This window comes from Asterias amurensis, chromosome 14 (assembly GCF_032118995.1).
Source record: "Asterias amurensis chromosome 14, ASM3211899v1".
In the NCBI taxonomy this organism is placed as follows: Eukaryota; Metazoa; Echinodermata; class Asteroidea; order Forcipulatida; family Asteriidae; genus Asterias; species Asterias amurensis.
In genome coordinates, this window is record NC_092661.1 from 1,790,842 (window position 1) to 1,808,982 (window position 18,141).

At 36.1% G+C, this 18,141-nt stretch overlaps 2 long non-coding RNA genes across 2 annotated transcripts; both read right to left on the minus strand.

The window, feature by feature from the left end:
* Positions 1-1,278: 1,278 nt before the first annotated feature.
* Positions 1,279-5,980, minus strand: LOC139947266 (uncharacterized). The gene is made up of 3 exons (XR_011787338.1): positions 5,784-5,980; positions 4,986-5,202; positions 1,279-4,427 (listed from the first exon to the last, which is right to left on the minus strand). It is a non-coding gene; the product is annotated as an uncharacterized lncRNA (long non-coding RNA).
* Positions 5,981-6,591: 611 nt separating this feature from the next.
* LOC139947265 (uncharacterized) lies at positions 6,592-8,338 on the minus strand. Its single transcript, XR_011787337.1, has 3 exons — positions 8,161-8,338; positions 7,372-7,572; positions 6,592-6,790 (listed from the first exon to the last, which is right to left on the minus strand). It is a non-coding gene; the product is annotated as an uncharacterized lncRNA (long non-coding RNA).
* Between the last annotated feature and the right edge of the window lie 9,803 nt (positions 8,339-18,141).

An 18,141-nucleotide genomic window follows, 5' to 3' on the forward strand; every position in this document is an offset into this window, starting at 1 on the left:
AAACAAGATTCAAACATTGCGGCTAAACAAATTTTGTGAGTGTTTGTAAACCGCCTGAGTGTCGTCACTATGTTCAGCTGGAAAAGGGTTAACCACACTTATCAATAATTAATACCCTGAAGGATTGAAAACACCTACTGCAGCTAAATTACTGTTTATGAAAAATGTATACAAATCATGCACACCACAGTGGCAGTATTTGTTGAAAAAGCAATGTCTATTGGTCAACATCATTTGTAAATCATTTCCTCAACTGATTATCGTTAACATACCTACTGTAGAATCTGTCATAAAGCTGACGACTCAAAACCTACAATGAACAACCTAATTAATTGGTCACTGAAATAGACCAATAGGTAACGTCATAGACTGAATGTTGTCAACCAGTTCAAGCAGGGTTTTAACTAAACCTAAAATCTAAACACTATTCTAACTGACGAAGGAGTGTACATACAACCTATTGTGGCTGAGAATTGAACCAGTCACAATTAACGGCATCTATCTAAGCGACGTTGTTTCTTCTATAAAGGACCTTGTTAACTTCCTACACAATCCAAATATCATCTTTGATATCTCCTTTTGATACAGTCAAAACTTCTTAACACAAGTGAAACCAATATAAAAGCCTGAGTACCTGATTGAAATGTGAATAGCCATGTTCAGAATCTCGTTTCTCCGTCCCTCGCACCAACATCTGGGTAGAAGTCTCCGTCATCCGTCAAGTTCAGAGGCTCCCTCAGATCAGAAGAGGATGTCCAGTGTAGAGAAGTTGCTCAAAAAGTAGACCCGTTTACACAGGAACAGTATAGAGAGACGGGTACCAACTTAGGATAACAAAATGATCAGGTAAAAAATGTGCAAAAAAGTGCAATGGTCCTCAGTCCTTGACACTTTTGATACAGGCCCCCAAAGACTTCAACAGGCAACCAAATCCTTTCTTTCTTAGGTTTTGTTTTTTGACGGAGATCGAGAAAGTTGAAATAGTTTGTCAATCATGTAAGGTAGGACACCGGTAAGACAGACTACCAGCGCCACATTAACAAGATTTCACTTAATAAAATGCTTACCCAACCATTAACTCTTGGATCATTAGGTCGTCACACTTTCCAGATAGTAGTTAGCCACACCAACCGGCACACACGTTTGCACAACTCTGCTGCTTCTACAGTTCAGTGGTGCTTTCTACAGCATTTAATGAATGGTAACCAATTAATTTACTACATAATTTTTCAAATTATAAAAACAGCCAAGTACAACACTTGCAATCCTTGAGTTGAAATATCAGCTGATGCAAAAAAAACCTCAATAAAATTTAGAACTGTTAACTATTACTGTTGCAGCAATGCAAAGAAGAAAAAAAAACATTGTCAAATGAAGTTTGTGATTGTTTCATAAAAAATATTAAACTTTTTAATTTTGAATTTGGACAGGTGTGCATCACACTTATCCAAACATGTCATGCCTAAAATGAATTAATTTGGTTAAATTGATGACGTACTCGTATTTCATTTTGAGTTTGGACAGGTGTGCATCACACTTATCCAAACATGTCGTGCCAAAAAGGAATAAATTTAGTTAAAATGATGACGTACTTGTATGTCATGAAGATTGGTCCCAAGAATACAACTTTAGGATGTGTTCCGCTTGCATTAATTGTATTGAGTGCAAGTTGTACTTGGCTTCACAATCATCAAAGTATCAATATAGAATCAGAGACACTCCCACAATTTGAGTCACAAGCAAATTTTACAGACAGTTTTGTAAACAAACATTTCTGTAAAATTTGCTAGGATATTCCAACTCTGGGAAAAATCTAGAAAAGAAGAGTTTTTAAAGTGAGCAAAGTTTCAAAAGTAGTAGCGGGAAAAAAATTTGCAAAAAGAGTAAAAATAAAAAAAAATAAAAGAATTTAGAATTTTGTATTTTGGGAAGTAAAGTCGAGCGTTCTATATGAAAACTGTATGCTTTTTGTATGAACTCATTTCGTGGGAATGTCTCAATAAAGTGTTAAGATAATTTATGTAAAATACACAAATATTTTGCACTTGTGACCCAAATTACCAAAAAGGACAAATCTTTTCACGCTGTTGTATTTCTCGTCCCAAAATAAAGTTTAAAGCCAAAATTAAGAATAGGTTTGACAGTAATTTATTTTGCGTGTGTGGCCAACAAAAAGAATGATAAGCGAAATGTTTCATGTAATGATTTGTCTTCTATTTGTGAAGTTGGATCACAGATGCAGTCAAATGCACGATAGAGAACAAATCCAGGCACGATACTTCACGGGGGCAACAAAGGCGATAAGCCTCGATGCCCCTGGTCATTGCCTTGGTGCCCTTGAAATGATCCAGTACAGATATACAATTTCCTCATAGGGTGCGTTTAACCAAGGGGGAAATGCTCTGGTGCCCTTGCCTTTTAAAAAAAAGAAAGCATACAGGCCTGTTAGTCTATAGAAACAATTCACAACACAGGATTCAAGATTTATCACTGTGTTATTGCAACAAATACCCCAGGTGGAAAGGGGGGCAGAGGTAAAACGGCCATTTCTGACATACATCCGCAAAAATTGACAGTAACCTTACCCCACAGACGAAGGGGGTCAGAGGTAACAGGGCAGGTGGATTAATAGAAAGTACCAGTCATTCCCTTCAAAAGTCATGTATGAACATATGAACCTCAACATTTAGTTTGCTGTGACACAATCCCTAGTAGAAAGAGATGAAAGTCACGTGTGATGGTAGTGGTACAACAGTAATCCACTAAACTAAAACTTTACTAAGTTTGCTGTGACCCAATCCCTAGCAGAAAGGGATGAAAGTCACGTGTGATGGTAGTGGTGCAACAGTAAGCCACTAATGTAAAACGTTACTAAGTTTGCTGTGACCCAATCCCTCGCAGAAAGGGATGAAAGTCACGTGTGATGGTAGTGGTGCAACAGTAAGCCACTAATGTAAAACTTTACTAAGTTTGCTGTGACCCAATCCCTAGCAGAAAGGGATGAAAGTCATGTGTGATGGTAGTGGTACAACAGTAAGCCACTTAACTAAAACTTTACTAAGTTTGCTGTGACCCAATCCCTAGCAGAAAGGGATGAAAGTCACGTGTGATGGTAGTGGTGCAACAGTAAGCCACTAATGTAAAACTTTACTAAGTTTGCTGTGACCCAATCCCTAGCAGAAAGGGATGAAAGTCATGTGTGATGGTAGTGGTGCAACAGTAAGCCACTAATGTAAAACTTTACTAAGTTTGCTGTGACCCAATCCCTAGCAGAAAGGGATGAAAGTCACGTGTGATGGTAGTGGTGCAACAGTAAGCCACTAATGTAAAACTTTACTAAGTTTGCTGTGACCCAATCCCTAGCAGAAAGGAATGAAAGTCATGTGTGATGGTAGTGGTACAACAGTAAGCCACTAATGTAAAACTTTACTAAGTTTGCTGTGACCCAATCCCTAGCAGAAAGGAATGAAAGTCATGTGTGATGGTAGTGGTGCAACAGTAAGCCACTTAACTAAAACTTTACAAAGTTTGCTGTGACACAACCCCTTGCAGAAAGGGATGAAAGTCATGCACCATGGTAGTGGTACAACAGTAAGCCACTGCTAGAGAACATGTTGATAGGTTCCTAGTTTGCTATGACGCAAACCCCTAGCAGAAAATTGCAAGAACATTTCAAGGGGCACCCAGGCAATGACCAGTGGCAATGTTGCTTCCATAATGCATCAGGCTTTTCATAGTAACAGTATCGAGGATGACATTTGTGCAATGACCAACTCTCAGGAAAAGGGAGTTTTAGTCTTGTCATGACCCATAAGTTACAAAGTATGCCATAATCCTAAACAGAGCTAGAAGGCTTTTATCATAAAAGGTTTGCACTCAAGTTTCCTGTTCGTTCTTTCAATCGATCAACCGACCCCAGGGGTTAGGGGAGGATCGATCAATAACAACAATTCACGACGGTTAACAATTCAATTTCAGATACTAATTTTTTCAAAACAAGCTATAAAGCACGAGTTATCGCAAACTAATGTAAGCAACACTGACAGTTTAAAAACACCTTTACCACAGTTCGGCCATTTTGTCTGGTTCCCGTGTACCGATCAGAACCCGCTCGAAATGCTCAAAGTTTAACAAAAAGGAACCAGACTTAATTTTGTTGTCAAGCCTCATTTTGTTTCTTGAGACAATCTTGATGGCACTGTCAGTGATAAAGGATCCTTATCTTATTTAAGTACCCATACTGGGATGGATGCTCGGCCTCCTCATCAGTAAGACATCTCTATGGCATCAGGTGGTCGTCGTTGTCGTCGTCGTCGTTGGTGGTGATTTCATCTCCTTGTTCCAGTGAGCTCTTGCCTTGAGTTCCTCTCAGTGTAGACCGATCAGAAGATGTTGATTCTCTTCAGGAGTACTCAATCTCTTGATGCCTGTAAATCAGAAAAAGCAAAAAAAAATGAACCTTTGACCCTAACCATCCTGGGGTCGATTTCAAAAATGGTTAGAGAGATGAAATAAAACAGTGAAAGTTTCAGCAAAGTAGGTTAAATGGTTCTACTTGCTGAGAAAACAGAAAGAAGCAAACCCTGTCAAAGTAGCCTAGGTGAAGATTTCGACACATCAACAAATTATGTTTGCTTTTTTTCCCAAACATTAAAAAAAGTATTGGCCAAGGGTTTCCATACGGACACGAACCCTTCGTCACTGATTTTTGCTCCTGTTTTCACAGGTAAAATATAAAACCTCTAAAACAAAAGGAACCTATTCGTATATCAAAATATTGGCGGGATTTACGTTATTTTTTTAAAGTTTAATGTCAATTATCAATTTGTAGTGGCACAATTTCTAATCAAACAAAAGTAAAAAATCGGCCAGGGGTTTCCTTACGGGTGGCGAACCCTTTGTCACTGAATTCTTGCTCTTCTGTTTCAGAGTTTAAATAAAAAACCAAATAGTTGGGGGCTTGTTTTTCAAAACTTATAAATCACCTTATATGAAGTGGCGCATTTTTCAATGAATAGACACAGTCAAAAATTTGGCCTCCTCATCAGTAAGACATCTCTGTGGCATCGGGTCGTCATCGTTGTCGTCGTCGCCGGTGGTGATTTCATCTCCTTGTTCCAGTGAGCTCTTGTCTTGAGATCTATAAGTGTAGACTGATCCGAAGATGTTGATTCTCTTCAGGAGTACTCAATTTCTTGATAACTGTAAATATAAAAAAATATTTAAAAAGGTTACTTTTACATAAAAAATGAACCTTTGACCCTAACCATCCTGGGGTCGATTTCGCCAATGGTTAGAAAGATGAAAAAACAGTGAAAATTTCAGCAAAACAGGTTAATTGATTCTACTTGCTGAGAAAACAGAAAGAAGCAAACCTTGTCAAAGTAGCCTAGGTGAAGATTTCGACACATCAACAAATTATGTTTGCTTTTTTTCCCAAACATTTAAAAAAGTGTTGGCCAAGGGTTTCCATACAGACACAAACCCTTTGTCACTGATTTTTGCTCCTTTGTTTTCACAGGTTTGAGTATAAAAACCTACAAAACAAAAGGAACCTATTTGTATAGCAAAATATTTGGCGGGGTTTACGTCATTTTTCAAAGTTTAAATATCAATTTTCAATTTGAAGTTGCACAATTTTCAATCAAACACAAGTAAAAAATCGGCCAGGGGTTTCCTTACTGGTGGCGAACCCTTTGTCACTGAATTTTTGCTCTTCTGTTTCAGAGTTTAAATAAAAAACCAAATAGTTGGGGGCTTGTTTTTCAAAACTTATAAATCACCTTATATGAAGTAGCGCATTTTTCAGTGAATAGACACAGTCAAAAATTTTGCCTCATCAGTAAGACGTCTCTGTGGCATCAGGTCGTCATCGTTGTCGTCATCGCCGATGGTGATTTCATCTCCTTGTTCCAGTGAGCTCTTGTCTTGAGATCTATAAGTATAGACCGATCCAAAGATGTTGATTCTCTTCAGGAGTACTATATCTCTTGATGCCTGTAAATATAAAAAAATATTTAAAAAAGTTACTTTTACATAAAAAATGAACCTTTGACCCTAACCATCCTGGGGTCGATTTCGCAAATGGTTAGAAAGATAAAAAGACAGTGAAAGTTTCAGCAAAAGAGGTTTATTGGTTCTACTTGCTGAGAAAACAGAAAAAAGCAAACCCTGTCACAGTAGCTGATGTAAAGATTTTTATACATCAACAAATTATGTTTGCTTTTTTTCCAAAACATTAAAAAAAGTATTGGCCAAGGGTTTCCATACGGACACGAACCCTTTGTCACTGATTTTTGCTCCTGTTTTCACAGGTAAAATATAAAACCTCTGAAACAAAAGGAACCTACTTGTATATAAAAATATTGGCGGGATTTACGTTATTTTTCAAAGTTAAATGTCAATTTTAAATTGGAAGTTGCACAATTTTCAATCAAACACAAGTAAAAAATCGGCCAGGGGTTTCCTTACGGGTGGCGAACCCTTTGTCACTGAATTTTTGCTCTTCTGTTTCAGAGTTTAAATAAAAAACCAAATAGTTGGGGGGCTTGTTTTTCAAAACTTATAAATCACCTTATATGAAGTGGCACAATTTTCAATGAATAGACACAGTCGAAAATTTGGCCTCCTCATCAGTAAGACATCTCTGTGGCATCAGGTCGTCATCGTTGTCGTCGCCGCCGGTGGTGATTTCATCTCCTTGTTCCAGTGAGCTCTTGTCTTGAGATCTATAAGTGTAGACCGATCCGAAGATGTTGATTCTCTTCAGGAGTACTCAATTTCATGATGCCTGTAAATATAAAAACATATTTAAAAAGGTTACTTTTACATAAAAAATTAATCTTTGACCCTAACCATCCTGGGGTCGATTTCGCCAATGGTTAGAAAGATGAAAAAACAGTGAAAATTTCAGCAAAATAGGTTAATTGATTCTACTTGCTGAGAAAACAGAAAGAAGCAAACCTTGTCAAAGTAGCCTAGGTGAAGATTTCGACACATCAACAAGTTATGTTTGCTTTTTTTCCCAAACAATTAAAAAAGTGTTGGCCAAGGGTTTCCATACGGACATAAACCCTGTGTCACTGATTTTTGCTCCTTTGTTTTCACAGGTAAAGTATAAAAACCTCTCAAACAAAAGGAACCTGTTTGTATAGCAAAATATTTAGCAGGGTTTACGTCATTTTTCAAAGTTTAAATGTCAATTTTCAATTTGAAGTTGCACAATTTTCAATCAAACACAAGTAAAAAATTGGCCAGGGGTTTCCTTACGGATGGCGAACCCTTTGTCACTGAATTTTTGCTCTTCTGTTTCAGAGTTTAAATAAAAAAAACAAATAGTTGGGGGCTTGTTTTTCAAAACTTATAAATCACCTTATATGAAGTGGCGCATTTTTCAATGAATAGACCAGTCAAACATTTGGCCTCCTCATCAGTAAGACATCTCTGTGGCATCTGGTCGTCATCGTTGTCGTCGTCGCCGATGGTGATTTCATCTCCTTGTTCCAGTGATCTCTAAGTGTAGACCGATCCGAAGATGTTGATTCTCTTCAGGAGTACTCAATTTCTTGATGCCTGTAAATATAAAAAAATATTTAAAAAAGTTACTTTTACATAAAAAATGAACCTTTGACCCTAACCATCCTGGGGTCGATTTCGCAAATGGTTAGAAAGATGAAAAAACAGTGAATGTTTCAGCAAAATAAGTTAATTGGTTCTACTTGCTGAGAAAACAGAAAGAAGCAAACCCTGTCACAGTAGCGATGAATCCAGCCGAGGTAAAGATTTTTGTACATCAAAAAATTATGTTTGCTTTTTTTCCCAAACATTAAAAAAAGTATTGGCCAAGGGTTTCCATACGGACACGAACCCTTTGTCACTGATTTTTGTTCCTGTTTTCACAGGTAAAATATAAAACCTCTAAAACAAATGGAACCTATTTGTATATCAACATATTGGCGGGATTTTTGTTATTTTTCAAAGTTTAATGTCAATTTTCAATTTGAAGTAGCACAATTTCTAATCAAACACAAGTAAAAAATCGGCCAGGGGTTTCCTTACGGGTGGCGAACCCTTTGTCACTGAATTTTTGCTCTCCTGTTTTCAAAGTTTAAATAGAAAACCAAATAGTTGGGGGCTTGTTTTTCAAAACTAATAAATCACCTTATATGAAGTGGCGCTTTTTTCAATGGACAAACACAGTCAAACAATCGGCCTCCTCATCAGTAAGACATCTCTGTGTTATCAGGTCATCATCGATGTCGACGTCGCTGGTGGTGAATTCATCTCCTTGTTCCAGTGAGCTCTTGTCTTGAGATCTCTAATTGAGAGAGATCCGAAGATGTTGATTCTCTTCAGGAGTACTCAATCTCTTGATGCTTGTAAATATAAAAAAAAATATTTAAAAAAATTACTTTTACATAAAAAATGAACCTTTGACCCTAACCATCCTGGGGTCGATTTCACAAATGGTTAGAAAGATGAAAAAACAGTGAAAGTTTTAGCAAAATAGGTTAATTGGTTCTACTTGCTGAGAAAACAGAAAGAAGCAAACCCTGTCACAGTAGCTGAGGTAACGATTTGAATACATCAAAAAATTATGTTTGCTTTTTTTCCCAAACATTTAAAAAAGTACTGGCCAAGGGTTTCCATACGGACACAAACCCTTTGTCACTGATTTTTGCTCCTCTGTTTTTACAGGTAAAATATAAAACCTCTAAAACATAAGGAAGCTATTTGTACATCAAAATATTTGGCGGGGTTTACGCTATTTTTCAAAGTTTAAATGTCAATTTTCAATTTGAAGTGGCACAATTTTCAATCAAACACAAGTAAAAAATCGGCCAGGGGTTTCCTTACGGGTGGCGAACCCTTTGTCACTGAATTTTTGCTCTTCTGTTTTCAGAGTTAAAAATATAAAACCACATATTTTGGGGCTTGTTTTTCCAAGCTTACCAAATGATAAATCACCAAATATAAAGTTTTCAATTTATAAACAGTTAAAAAATTGGCCAGGGGTTTCCCTACGGGTGGCAAACCCATATCACTGAATTTTGCTTACATGTCTTTAGAGTTAAATATGAAATATTAAATATAAAAGAAAAACTATTTCTAACCAATTATTTGTTGGGGGGGGGGGTAATTTTCAAAAATTACCAAAATTATACAGAAATTGCCCTTTAAAAAGTGGTTAATTTTTCAATTAAACAGATGAAAAATTGGCCAGAGGTTATCCCACGGGTGGCGAACCCATATCACTGAATTTTGCTCTGCTTAAGAATTAAATATAACACCTCTGAAATAAAACAAAACTATTTCTAACCAAATATTTTGGGGGGGGGGGAGGGTAATTTTCAAAAAATTACCATAAGATTACAAAAATCGTCTTTTAAAATGAAGTGGTACATTTTTTCAATTAAACAGTTAAAATATTGGCCAGAGGTTTCCCTACGGGTGGCGAACCCATTGTAACTCAATTTTGCCGTTTTCAGAGGGATAAAACCTCTGAAACAAAATAAACAAGCACAAACAAAGAACTTTGGGGGTTGCCTTTTTTCAAAATTTACCAAATGAAAAACCACCTTTTATTCAAAACAAAACTTTGCATTTTTCTTTCAAACCATTTCACAATTGACCAGAGGTTCCCCTACAGGTGGCAAAGCCTTTACAGGGTTTTTGGGTTTTTTTATTTCCTGAAATAACATAAAACGGTGAACCTAACTATTTTGGGGTAATATTCTTCAAAAGAAACCAAATGAAATAAATCATTTAATAAATTTCATCAATTTTTCATAAACCAATTTTTAAAATGGCCAGAGGTTTCCCCATGGGTGGTGTACCCTTTTCACAGATTTTAATTGTACATCTTTTTTTGTAAAAAATATATGTATATATTTTATATAAATATAAATAAAAAAATTTAATAATAATATAATAATAAATAAATATAAATAATGAGTTAAAAATAAATACTGAAACCTCTGAAAGAAAAAAATAGATACAAAATATTTTGGAGGTTAGGCCGAGTAAAAAAAGAAATATGTTTAGTGCAGGGTTCGACCTTAACGCAGGTCCGTTGGCCAAATGCCAGTAGAAATCGCGGCGGACCAGCTGAAACACCTTGTCAACTGGTCCGGCTGACCAGTCAAAAATACCGGCAGCGGTACTACAGAACTATGAAAATTTTTAAACTATTTTCAGGCTCGAATAAAATGTAAAAACATTCACTCAAGGTTTGGATAAATCGTAATAAAAATCACTCGAAGTGCCGCTGAACGCTGGCAAACTTCTGACGATCACGCGTACACAGCGCAAAATCCCATCATGCAACGCAAAGGCTTATAGTCTTCGTATTAGTTCACGTGTGGCAGAAAGTGTAAGAAATACTGAACGCTAGAGGGCGTTTCAGAATATTCGATAGCGTGGGAATAGACGCCCTCTATTGGTGAAAGTACGCAATAGCTTACAAAACTAGCTTCAATCGCCTTGACAGAAGACCACAAAGCAAAACACATTCTGTCAGCAGCATGGTCGGTCAACGGAGCAGATTTCCGTGTGGGAATAAGAGTCTAGCGTGTTTACGAAAAACGAGCGAGACGGTGAGGCTTCATTCAACAAAAATTACCAAGTTAGGATACTCTGGATGAGCAAAAAGGAGTATTTAATTGTGTTTAGTAAAGTTCTTCCGTCCTGATTTTGGGTAATTTTGTTGTTATTTGGGGCTTGTTTTTTTTTGCGGGCGATTGGTGGGCGATCTAGTTTATCTATGGTTTTATTGGTCACATATAATGCGCGGTTGTTTGGGGTTTTTTGCGGGTTGATTTCAAGAAAGACTTGGGTTCTAGAATGCAATCATGTGTTAAACAAAGGCGCAGTTGTTTTTGCTGCTTTTAAAAACGTTTTTTAAATGAAAATTTTGTTAACAAAACAGACGCCGGCACCGACCATTCCATACACATAATTGAAAAAAATACCGTCAAACTCGTATGCTTCTGCATGGACTTTTTTGATGTCTACTTTTTGTTGGGGGTTTTTCTGGACGAAAGTGGGAAGATTTTGGGAACTTCGGTACGATGTATTATGTTTATGAATACTTATTAAAACTACAATAATAGGCAATGCAGTTTATACATGATAAAATAACTTGAGCGATCGCACGTAACCCTCCCCCACAGTAGATTTGAAGGCAGTACATAAAAAGTTAATGATATTTTAACAGTCGGTTTTAAAGTGTTTTTTGGGGTGTTTTTATAGTAAAAACACTATTTTTTTTTTCTTCATAAAAAAGTTCTTCTTACTTAGGAATACTTTTATGTTGAGTGCTTACAATAAACCGTGGACTAAAAAAAACTACCTAAATAAAGACCATTTTGCTCTGACAAATAATTTGGCCTGTTTTTAAATTAATTTTAATAACGCTATTGTTATTACATTTTTAAAGAAAAAATACTCTCAAATTAATTATCCTTTACGAACACAATAACTTGGTACACATAAATAAAGTATGGCTTCCAGTGCAGTTAAGTTGACGTTGCAAATCATGTTGAATTTTGAAATAGTGAAATAGCGACGATCGAAAATCGAGCAGTTGGTATACAACAGAATACTATTAGTTTTAAAAAGAAATAGCATAAAAAATTGACGGACCAGTCAAAAACCTGGCGGACCAGTGAAAAATCAAGCCAACTGGTCCTGCTGGCCAGTTGAAAAAAAAGTTAAGGGCAACCCCTGTTAGTGTCCACTTTCTTTTGCTGAAACACACAATACATAAATGAAACATTTTGGTCAAGACATTCAGACAAGATGTTTTAGCTGAGATCGTTTAAAATAACCACTTGAAAAAAAAAAATAATAATAAAAATAAACATGTGCATACAAAAATTAAATAAAAAATTAAATAAAAAAGGAGGCTGCCTGTGAAAAGGAAGCTGATGAGGATGCTAAACATGTTTCTTTTGTTACTTGGCCTGAACAGCAAGATATAAACCTGAACAATTTGGATATTTTCTAAGATAAAACTCCAGTGTTTCACTCACCAGTGGTCCTAGGTCTTTCTGGCCGGCGACCTCGTGACGACCCTTCAACATTCTTGTGAGAGTTGAGACGCAGGTATGAATGATAGACCACACCATGTAATGCAGCTGTAATGAGAAGGAAGACAATAAGTGACTTTTCATTCATTCAACAAAATGCTGTCTGTGCTAATGATAGTTGTTGTCTTTACAAAAAGGCAAGTTTTGATTAATTTACCTGTATAGCTAGTTTATTTTTAAGTCTAGTTATCATTGTTTCGCACCACAAAATGTTAGAATGTTGATAAAATTTCCTTTTGTAGGGTAAAACAATTAGTTTTATTGTGTTCTTTGATTAGTTTGTTTTGATTTGATTAAAAACCTAGCTAAGCTTGCAGGAAAGGAAACATAAATAATAAATAAAAATAACAAATAAAAAAACTACAAAAAAATTGCGGCCACCACTGATAAAAAGAACAAAATTCACTGATAATATTAATAAACACAACTTTGTTGAAAATCTATTAAAGGAATGTAATTTTAACTTAACAAAAAAAACGTGTTGGTGATCGATTTTGTAATCATGAATGCCCGGCAACAGCGCAGCATGTTGCAAAGCACATACCATGCCTCATCAAGATTTGAAAATCTGAAACATTCATTTCCAAAAAAGACAAGTCAGACAGTCATTGGCAGGGGTCGAAATTGCCACTAGCCCGCTAGCCCGGGACTACCAGATTTACAGCCGGGCTACTGATTTTTCCAGTTTGATAGCCCGACGGGCTAGTGGAAAAACAAAGCAAAAATCATCATTACAAATAACAAAGAACTGTGCTATGGTGTATTGTAAAGTTTGAGCCGTGACGCGAGACATAACGTGTCTTTCGGGCTACCAAAATCTCATCAGGGCTACTAAAAATTATTGGTTACTAGCCCTGCTGACTACCATGACAATACACTTAATTTCGACCCCTGCATTGGGGATAACTTTCCGTATGGCGCCATCACATTTTTACTTATTTTTACAAAGGGATATCTCATTGAGGTAAATTCGATACTATATTATTTCATATCAAGTGCCAAGGGTATTTCCTTCAGTTTTTTTTACCACAACTAAATACAAATTTGAATTTATTTATATATATTATTTATTATTAACAAATTAATTAAATTATAATAACCTGAACAAACAACAACGGATGATCCACCAGGATGCAATCATCAAAAAGGATGATATAAAAGGCAATCGTTAATCCTACAGACAGGCTTAGTAGAAGGCCGATATAATGTAAATTACAAAATTAATATTGAAAACTTAGTTTACTAAAAAAAAATAGCCTAGGCCTATTTATTTATAACAAAAAAAAAATTATACAAATAAAAATATATTCATTTTTGTTTTATTTTAAAACTATAAAATTATCACAGTCATTAAGCTGAATCTGCATTAATGTATTTAATATTCGAAGTCTGAGTGTTGCGATCATGCATCAGCCTCCTCCCCCACCGCCTCCTTGGCCACGTCCCGACCCCGCCTACCCCTTTTATAAATAACGCACAAGTCAAGGGGGCTATCACACACAAATTTACAAGTTCCTGTTTCCACAATAAATCAATATATTCCAAACTTACTTTTTGCATCTACTTTGTGAGGACATGTCTTGCATTTCATAACTACCGTTCTTTTTTAAAGAAACGGTAAAATGGAGCCAAATTGCGGGAAAAATTCTCTCGAAGAAGCAACTCGTTCTTCTCCGTCCATGTTTTAGAGAAATTCTAATCCCGCGTGCGTTTCTGAATGGGACGCCAGATATTTATCAAGCCTGACTTCACCCATACGTTCAACGTTGAAATTGGTTTAGGGTATCTGACTAGGTATTAAAATAGGAATCGCGCCCTCTGTTGGTGGATTGTAATTTATCAAGCCTGACTTCACCCATACGTTCAGCGTTGAAATTGCTTTAGGGTATCTGACTAGGTATTAAAATAGGAATCGCGCCCTCTGTTGGTGGATTGAAGAGTTTCCCGCGCAAAGTTAATGAGTTGTATTAATTAATTGATTCACTTTCTGGATGGTTTTGATTAATTCTGGTGAAAAATACCAAGCGCAAAAGAATAAACAATGAAATTAAATAAACATTATCCCCGAATACGAACCACACCACATCACTATCTAAGAGAGAAATCCCTTCCAACTACTAAATAAAAATCGCTTTAAACTTTGTTTTAAATAATCCCTAAAACATTACATAAGTCGTCACTCACAAAGATCCAAAAAACAAAGAATTAATAATATTATATGATTTTGTATAACCATGATAATGCTTGAAAAATAGCTTTTGCCCCCTGCTATTTTTATGTTTAAACTGCATTTTCATGTGTGTCCTCAAATGCATTTTGTTATTTTTAACCACAGGGGTAATTAAGTTTTAAAATAAAAAAACAAGACGGGCGTAAAAAGTTATTTAAGTGAGTTGCTGCTGGGGAATTAGCGAATTTGGTTTGGAGTTTCTAATTCTAAATTCGCTTGTTATTCTTGGATATTTTAACTGGCGTTTGGCGAGAGCAGACAAGTGAAGGAGACCGTTGCAAAAAATCAAACAATAACGTTTTGTCACAGACTTCCATCCTGCCTGCACCTCTTGAATTTCACCGACTGTGTATAGCAAATTTTCCCCAATTTTTAAAGGCAGTGGACACTATTGGTAACTACTCAAAATAATTACCAGCATAAAACCTCACTTGGTAACGAGTAATGGGGAGAGGATAGTATAAAACATTGTGAGAAACGGCTCCCTCTGAAGTGACCTTGATTTCGAGAAAAACATTAATTTTCCACGAATTTTATTTCGAGACCTCAAGTTTAGAATTTGAGGTCTTTAATCGAGCATCTGAAAGCACACAACTTTGTGTGTTAAGGGTGTTTTTTCTTTCATTATTATGATCTCGCAACTTCGACGACCAATTGAGCTCATTTCACAGGTTTGTTATTTTATGCATAAAAATATGTTGAGATACACCATGGAGCAATAAACTTCATGGATACACCAAGTGAGAATACTAGTCTTTGACAATTATTACCAATAGTGTCGTGTCTTTAACAGCTTCATACAAACTAGTGCAAGTCATTGAACCCGAAGCAACAAACGTATTACCTTTCTCCAGACATAAAACATTTTGAGAAAAATCCAATATACCATGGGTTTTTTGCAGTTTAATTGTGACTTCTATCTGAAGACACTGGACGAGCAGACGACAGTATGTGGTGTTTACTAAGCAGCTGAACACCGACTGGACCTGCGCAAAACTTGGCACAGCGCCCTCAAAATGGTCAACAAAATCTTTGGGCGTTTGTTTATATTTGTATTTTTTGGCACTTATCGGCCCTACTAATTATTCCTGTACCTATGGAGGACCAAAAGTGGACAGCGCAATTTTCAAATTTTTGATAGAATTATAGAAGAAAATGAGAATTTACTTTCAAGTAAAACCATTTTTTTCCCTTCAAAATCTTCATTTTCTGCTATAGTCTAAGCTCCGCAGTGCCAAAAAAGCTTTAAAACATTTTTTACCTTACACAATTTGCTCCCCTCAATATTTTATATGAAAATGTGCAGGACATGCTGATCATGATTCAGTGTGGTGTATAAAATTTTGACCCGGCGAAAGTGCATTTTGGGGTGAAAAACAAAGACAAAATGGCCGCCGTTTTCCACCTGAAACCATTATAAAACAACTTCCATTGACATAACTAGAACACTAGGAGATCGATTCAGCCCAAATTTGGCTAAAGTTATAGAATTAACAATGTTTCAAAATTCAATATGGCCGCCATTTTGCATTTAAAAAAATAGCGAAAAAGACAATTTTTTTGTAAAAATTTTAAGGCAAATTAATTGGTCAGGATTAAAATAAAATAATTTTGGTTGAACAGAATAATGTGGTAAAAAATATACTTCCTAATAATTTTACATAAAAATGTGCGTTAAGACAAGTTTATCATGAATCAAGATGGTATATAAATATTTGACCCGGCGAAAGTGCATTTTTGGGTCCAAAAACAAAATGGCCGCCGTTTCCCCCAATAACCATTACAAAAACTCCAATTGTCATGAACTAGAAAATTAAGAGACCGCTTCAGCCAAAATTTGGCTGAAAGTATGAGGTTTGTACATTTTACATTTAAAATATTACCAAAATCAATAATGGCCGACATTTTGCAAAAAAAAGGGATAAAAACACATTTTTGGGGAACTTTTTAGGCAACTTTGGATAGGTACAGACTTGGTAGAACAGAATATGTAGTGAAAATACATTTCCGAATATTTCGATCTAAAAATAATATGCGGTAGGACATGTTGATCATGAATCACGATGGTATATAAATATTTGATCCGGCGAAAGTGCATTTTTGGGGTCAAAAAAACAAAATGGACGCCGTTTTCCCCCAAACCATTACAAAAACTCAAATTGTCATTAACTAGAATATTAAGAAACAGATTCAGCCCAAATTTGGCTTAAAGTTATAGGTTTGTACATTTTACATTTCAAACATTTCAAAATTCAATATGGCCGCCATTTTGCATGAAACATTGGAAAAAAACCCACAATTTTTGGGAAAATTGTTTGGCAACTTTGGTTAGGTACAAACTTGGTTGAACAGAATGTGAAGTGAAAAATACACAAAAATGTGCTATAAGACATGTTGATCATGAATCAAGATGTTAATTAATATTTTACCCGGCAAAAGTGCATTTTGGGGTAAAAAACAATATGGCCGCCACTTTCCCCCCAAACCATTACAAAAACTCAACTTGTCATTAACTAGAAAATTAAGCGACAGATTCAGCATTTTGCATAAAAATGGGAAAAAAAACACAATTTTTGGCAAATTTGGTTTCTAGGAACAAAATTAAGAATAGACTCGGTTGAACAGAAATTGTTGTCAAAAATTCACATCCGAGCTGTTTGAAATTATTGTCAAATTTAATTTGGCCGCCATTTTGAGTCCCGAAAATGCATTTATCGCTAAACGTTGTGTTTAAAGGCAGTGGACACTATTGGTAAATACTCAAAATAATTATTAGCATAAAACCTTTCTTACTGACGAGTAATGGGGAGAGGTTGATGGTATAAAACATTGTGAGAAACGGTTCCCTCTGACGTGCCATAGTTTTTGAGAAAGAAGTAATTTTCCACGAATTTGATTTCGAGACCTCAGATTTCGAATTTGAGGATTTGGGAAATACTTGAATATTCAATATTAACAAAATGAAAAAGATGGGTATGTGTAATGGAATGTTTGCAATGTTTGTACGCAAGATTTGCGGGCAAAGAAAACAATCTCAGAAACGTCTCAATTGAATGTGGTGTCAAATGGAACAGAGTTAATAACAACCTTTAGGTGAGAAGTTACCTAGGTAAATTATTACCGCTCGAACTCGTCATATAGCCTGCAAGAGAACTTAAAAGTATTGAGATGACACGCCTGTACGTGCCCTTTAAGAAACACAAGGCAACAAAACTGGGAAACTATGTGTCCCCCCCCCCCCCCACCACCTAAGAATTGATTGCAATAACGGGACACAGGGTTTGTGGCATAGGGTAATTGGTCTTGCACATTGCAATACTTGAGTTTTATGATAAAGGTGGTCAAAAGACGCGGGGAAAAACATGATATTGTGTCCCCTTTCAAAAATGGGGTGGGATGGGGTGTGGGACACGCCCCTTCCGCTCTTTTAAGGGGGAGGTGCAAATCTGTCAACGATATAGAGCATACGTGTGAGAAGCCTTTACGGCATGGGGTGTGGGCCCGATTAAGAGTCTGTGAAAATTTGGCATTTTAGATGCCCTGTGATGCAATCTAGGGCCAATTTTGAGGAGGGGTGATATAGTGTCACCCACCCTCCAAAAGATGGGGGAACATGTGTGAACTTTTTTTTTTCTGTACCGAAAGTGTATAACGGCTTTAAAATGAAGTCTACGAACTTTACGGGCCCATTAGCCATAAAAACAAAAATCTTGTTACTCTTAAACGCAAACTTAACTTTGTACAACTACGTAATTTCTCTAAATCAATTCACTTCGTGACATGTCGAGGCATTTTCAATCTTTTATTAATCATACTCATTTA